The following is a 6,000-nucleotide window of genomic DNA, read 5'->3' as shown; positions in this document are numbered from 1 at the left end:
CTTGCTGGTTCCTCCCAAGGGGTCGAGGAGAAAGAATGAGCAACAGACAACTCAAAACCTTTGCTATTCACTGGAGAAAAACCACAGAGTCAGGAGTCTTGTAGAAGCAGGGAATCATAGGAACTCACTTTATTGTTAAAAACAGTTGCCTATGTGTTGGGGACGAAGGTGGGGATTTTAGGAGGGGGATAGAGGTAAAGGCCAATAGTAAACTGTGGCTATTGAAATGATAATTACAACTCCTGCACAGAAGTAGCAGGCAAGAAGCCACTAGGTATCTTGCTGAGTCCTAGCTGGCCAGAGACAGGTCACCAAACTTTAGGTAGGCTCAGAAAGTTCCACTAGCTCTCATACCTGGGCCTCTCAAGGCCCAATTATCTCCCTCTTTTGTTTTTGCATTCATCACCATGGCCCCTGTCTTAGGTTTTCCCCCTCTGGGGATCTTGCCCATCACTGGGTACAATGTGTTTAGCTCCCTGAGAACCTACTCCATGGTCTGTCTTAGGTGGTTTCAGTCAGTCTGAGATCTTAGCTGTCATTGATCACATGGAGGGCAGAGGAGGTGGCAGTTGGTCATCTGAGGAACTTAATTCCTGAGTTGCCAGCCTGTGGTAATATATCTCAAACTGATGAAGTTTTATTGCCTTTAGCCACTGGTGAATGAATTGTGTAATTTTGTTAATTATACAAGGCCCAACAGTGAGGATAAGGAGGAGGGGAAGGAAGGCAGAAAGTTATTGGCCATCCCACCTCCACAAACATAAACCATTCCAGAAGGTGGGCAGTGTTGAGCACTGGGATCAGTTGTGTTAAAAGTACATAAGGAGGGATGAATGTACCCCACATCTATGCTGCAAGTACTAGAGGAAGAAAGGGCCCAAATGCAAGTTCGAGAGGAAACATTGTGTAAAGCTGGATGGGGATGGGGAAGATGGCTGAGCAATTTTTTAAGATTGTATGGGTAACTGTACTGAAAGCAGCCAAGGAGGCCCAGATCAGAGGCAAAGCCAGAGCAGGGTGAAGACCATTTTAGGAACAGTACAAAGTGGTGGGACACTCCCTGGAGAAGTGATTGTCAGTGTCCCTTGTTGGGACAAATATTTTAGGTCTCTCGCTGGTACCTAAATGGCTCTTTTTTCATCTTGAGACATATCCAAACCCTCTCCTTGCTGTGAGGAGCAGGTCTGGTCCTCTCCAGGCCCTGGTCAATAGATCAATAGGGTAACAGATGAGTACAAATGTTTTTGAAAATGGCATAATCGATTATTTTCTTTAGAAAAAAATTAAAATATTTATAATGCCTTTTTTAGTTGGTTGTGTGGGGGCAAGGATTGCCCTTTTTTTTTGGAATTGAGACTTGAGAATCTGATTATATATTTCAATGATAGCCTGGCTCTGGGGGTCTATGGGATGTCTGTGGAATGTGAGATTTTCCAGGTCTGGAGAAATTCTACAAAGGACTTGCTTATGAAGCAGGGGCCATTATCTGTTTTAATTTGGTCAGGTAGTCCAAGGGTGGCAAAGCATTGAAGCGTATGACTAATTGCATGTTTAGATTTTTCCCCAGCATGTGCAGATGCCCAGCAGGCATGGGAAAAGGTATCAACTGACAGAAAAATAAATTATTATAAGTTTTGCCAATGGAGAATAGTGTGTGACATCAATTTGCCAAAGATGATTAGGGCAGACTATTCGAGGATTGCTTCCTGTAGTTTGAAGGGGAGGTGGGGTACTTGGAGGAAAGGCTGATAGGACTTACAAGTCCAGACAATTTTCTTAAGGTCCTTGAAAGGTACCTGTGTAAACCTGTGTTTGAGACCTCTCCAGTTGATATGGCTCAATAAGTGGAAGCATGTAGCTTCTGTAATAGTATTACAGTGAGACATAGAAACCATTTGTCAGCCAAATTGTTTCCTTGAGAGAGAAATCCTGGTAAGTTTTGGTGGCTCTGAGATGTTGAAGAAAAATGGGCTTAATTCTTTATTTAAGTAAGGAATGAGCTTGAATCATCAAAGGAGATATAGGGTTGGAGTCCAGTCTAATATGGGCCTCAAGCAGGTTGGGTAATAAATTAACAACATAAAGGCTGTCAGAAAACAAGCTATCCAGTTCTTGAATAGTGCCCAAGGCTAGAACAACAGCAAATAGTTCTTTGAATTGTGCTGACCCCTCAACCTCATGGGAGACTGACTTTATGAGCATAGGTTCTTTTTCCTGTTTGAAAGGAGGGTAAATGAATAGGAAAGTCCCCAGGCACCCTTCAGCGGTAAACACAGTAAGAAAGTCAGGGTTAGGTTGAGACAGAAAAAGTCTGGGGTGGAGGGACTTCCATTCTAACCTGGAGAAAGAACTCAGCCATTTGTGGGGGCCATAATGGCAATCAACTTTACCTAGAAACCGCTCAAGAGCTGTAGAAATTCTGTTATTATTTCTCTGAAGCCAGGTGAAATCTGTTATCTTAAAGGGTGTGAAAATAAGGCGAGGTTCTGTGCCAAACAACTGGACAGAGGTGTCACTGCCCTTAATAATGCAATCAGCAACCTGGTTGGTTATAGAATTAACTCTGGGGACCAATCAGATGGGCTCACTTTCATGGGCCAACAGTGCAGTGCATAATGTTTTGCCAGAGAAAATGTAGAGGGAGATGGGCAAATCAGGACTGAACCTCTTTAGGTACACAGCATTTATATCCTGTTGTACCTTATGAAAAATTTGTTCATAAAAAGGGGACAAAATTACCTGAGAGGAGAAGTTAACATCCTTTGGGAGGTCAAACATAGGGAACAGCTCTTCAATAGTTATTGGTATCCAAGGCCTCATCCAAGTAATTTCTCCCAAGAGCTTCTGGAGTTGAGGCAAGGTGCAAGAATCCTGAATATAAAGTTGTGGTTTAATGGGTGGAACTGTATCTAGTGTAAGTATCAAGCCCAAGATCTTAAAGGTAGGCACAGTTTGAACTTTCTCAGGTGCTACATTAAAGCTGTGAGTATGAAGGATAGTTAGGCATTGGTGGGTAAGGTCCAAGAGTGTGGAGAAATCTAGGCACCCAAGAATAATATCATCCATGTAAATATAAAACAGGGTATTGGGGAGATTGATAAGAGAAGGGAAAATGGATGACAGGTAATATTGACAAATGGGTGGGCTATTAGCCATACCCTGAGATAGGACAGTCCACTCAAATCTCCTATCTGGGCCACAAAAATTAACACCGGGTGCAGAAAATGCAAATTTTTCCATGTCTCCTGGATGGAAAGGGATAGAGAAGAAGCAATCTTTAATGTCAATGATAGTAATATGGTATATATTGGGAATAGCTGGGATGCATGGAAGTCCCCTCTGGGGGTTTCCAGAGGGGATCATGCATTCATTGATCTTTTTTAAATCATGTAAAAATCTCCAGGACCCATTAGGCTTTTTTATGACAAAGACAGGAGAGTTCCAGGGACTAGTGGAGGGATGGATATGTCCGGCCTCCAACTGTTGATCAATAAGGATGTTGAATTGGTGTAACTTAGAAGAAGGGAGATACCACTGCTCAACCCATATAGGATCCCCCAGTCTCCACTGGATTTTAAATGGGGGGGCTGGGCAGTGTCCCTTAGAATTGGGGATGTTCATTGGAGTAATTGGGATGACATTCCCTCCCTTCTTCAAACTGTTGTGGATATTCTTTTTTATCTAACAAATCATTATAAAAGGCCTTATGGTCAGTAGTGATGAAAGCCTCGGTATCTCCAAGGATGTCTTGCCCCAGTAAGTTAGCAGTGAGCCCAGTCACCATGAGAGGGTGGACTTTTCCCCTGTCCCCATCTGGGTCAGTCCAAGGGAGCCATATGGCAGTCTCCCTGGAGGTGGACTGCCCACCAACTCCCAGTAGGGGAGGGCCAGGCACAAGCTGCCAGAAGGGGAACACTTCCTAATTTCTCAGGATCATTCAGTCTCCTCCAGTGTCGATGAGAAGTTTGAATTTTTTATTGCCAACATTTAAAATAATTTTGGGTCTAAGGCTGGGGACCAGAGGGATGGTACAATGGGCTTTGATGGTCTCTTTCTTTCCCCTTATTTAACAGGACTGGAGGAAGCCCTGGGAGCAGTTTAAAGGCTTTCCCTGTATGTCAAACTTCAACTGACACTCCCTAGCCCAATGAAACCTCTTATTGCATTTAGGGCAGCGGGTGTGAGGGGCATTGGTCATCTCCCCAGAAGGTAGGGGAGGCTTTGTATTGTTGGGGCACTCCTTTGTAAAGTGGCCCTCTTCCCCGCACCTGAAACACATTGACTTTTTAGGATTTAACTGTAATGTGCATATCATAGTGGCCAAATCTCTCTGTTTATTTTCCGAAGGGTAGCAGCCATGCCCCTAGCCTGATGGGAGATAGTGCCAACGTCCTTTGTGGCTACAATGCAGCTACTCATGGAGTTGTCCTTGAAACTTGCACAGGCGAGGCAGCGATCGGTCATCATCCTATCCCAGACCAACATCCTAGTAAACTGATCCCGTAATGCCCCTGGGGGAAATTTTCTTTGGAGGCTTTTTCCCAGTCCTCAGATGGATTTTGTGTAATACCCATATGGAGGGGCTTCAGAGGGTCCCTCATCAAGCCTTTTCCATGCCACCAAGCCTAGTGCCCTGACCTGGTCCCTATTCAAGTCAGGGATAGTCTCCTGTTGAGTGTCTGTAGCATATTGATCAGAGGTACAAGACAGCATCCCAAAAGTTATCAACACAAGGGTCTGTTGACTTTGGCTTCATTCTGCTTGTGTATGACACTCATCTTTTAAAAAGGCACACCATTTAATGTACAGGGGATGAAACAAGACAGCCCTGGCTAGATTTTTCCAATTTTGGGTTCTACAAGGTTGATAGGCACGTATCTGAAATAGGGTCTCAGCCCAAGGATAGTTGTGTACTTCCTCTGAGACCGCCTTTGTAAGCTCCTTAAGGTCCTGAGCTTTCCATGTATACCAGGCAGCAGGGCGATTGCCCCCAGGATTTAGATTGACAGGAAATTTAAAAAAAAAAAAAAAGTACCTTTATTTTCTGGCAGCTTGGCAACTGAATATGAAGGAGGGGCAGGGGGGTCCAGAAAGGGTTAGTCTATAGAGGAGGTCTCCTGAAAGGCCAGGGAGCACTCTCAAACAGATCAAGTGAGCAGTATAAAGATGTACCCTTTTCTGGGGTTTTTTAAGCTGTATCTCCAGTAGGAGTAGATGGATCAGGCTGTATACTATATTTTTCTCTGTCTGTTGTTTATGTTTGGTTGACCTTCGAAGGAAGCAGTCCTTGAGGGTCGAGATCATAGGGAGGACACCTGAAGGGGGTATTTGACCCTTCTCCACATGTGCCCGGCAAACAAGGGCCTCTACCCTATCCCACAGGTCCCAATCAAAGAGATTTCCTTCCGACAGCCATGGCACCAGCTTAAGAAGGAAATCTCAGGTCTGTCAAGCCTGATTATCAGTCAAATTAGGCCCTCTACTCTTTAGGAGTGCCCTGGGAGATTCTAAGGCAGGATTGGATTTACAGATAGAATGTCCCGTATTATAAAGTTGAGAGAGAAATGTCCACAAAATTAGGGCAATAGCAACCCACAGACACACAAGTACAGCACAATCACAAGGATCCAAAAGATAGGTAAACATGTTGTACAAAAGCTGCAGATGCAGCTTGCCTGTGAACCGAAAGTGAAAGGAAAGAGAAAGGAAACAAAGAGATGTTGACAAGCAAGTAGAAGCAAAGTTTAGTGCCTTAAATATGAAGACTGCCTCCTAACTCATGAGGGTACAGTCACACGCACACTGATTGACCTCCTCAACAAATGCCTCTAACAGGGCACTAGTCTGCCGGGTTCCTAGAGCCCCACTCTAGGCAGCAGATGCCAGGCTCCTTCCCAGAAGGTAGGTAGTGCTGAAGGAAGGACAAGACCCACTGTTTCTTCCCAAGGGGTTGAGGAGAAGGAATGAGTGTTGGACAACTCAAAACCTCTCCTATTCTCT

This window comes from Jaculus jaculus, chromosome Y (assembly GCF_020740685.1).
Source record: "Jaculus jaculus isolate mJacJac1 chromosome Y, mJacJac1.mat.Y.cur, whole genome shotgun sequence".
NCBI classification, from domain to species: Eukaryota; Metazoa; Chordata; class Mammalia; order Rodentia; family Dipodidae; genus Jaculus; species Jaculus jaculus.
Note: the sequence above shows the minus strand (reverse complement) of the source record.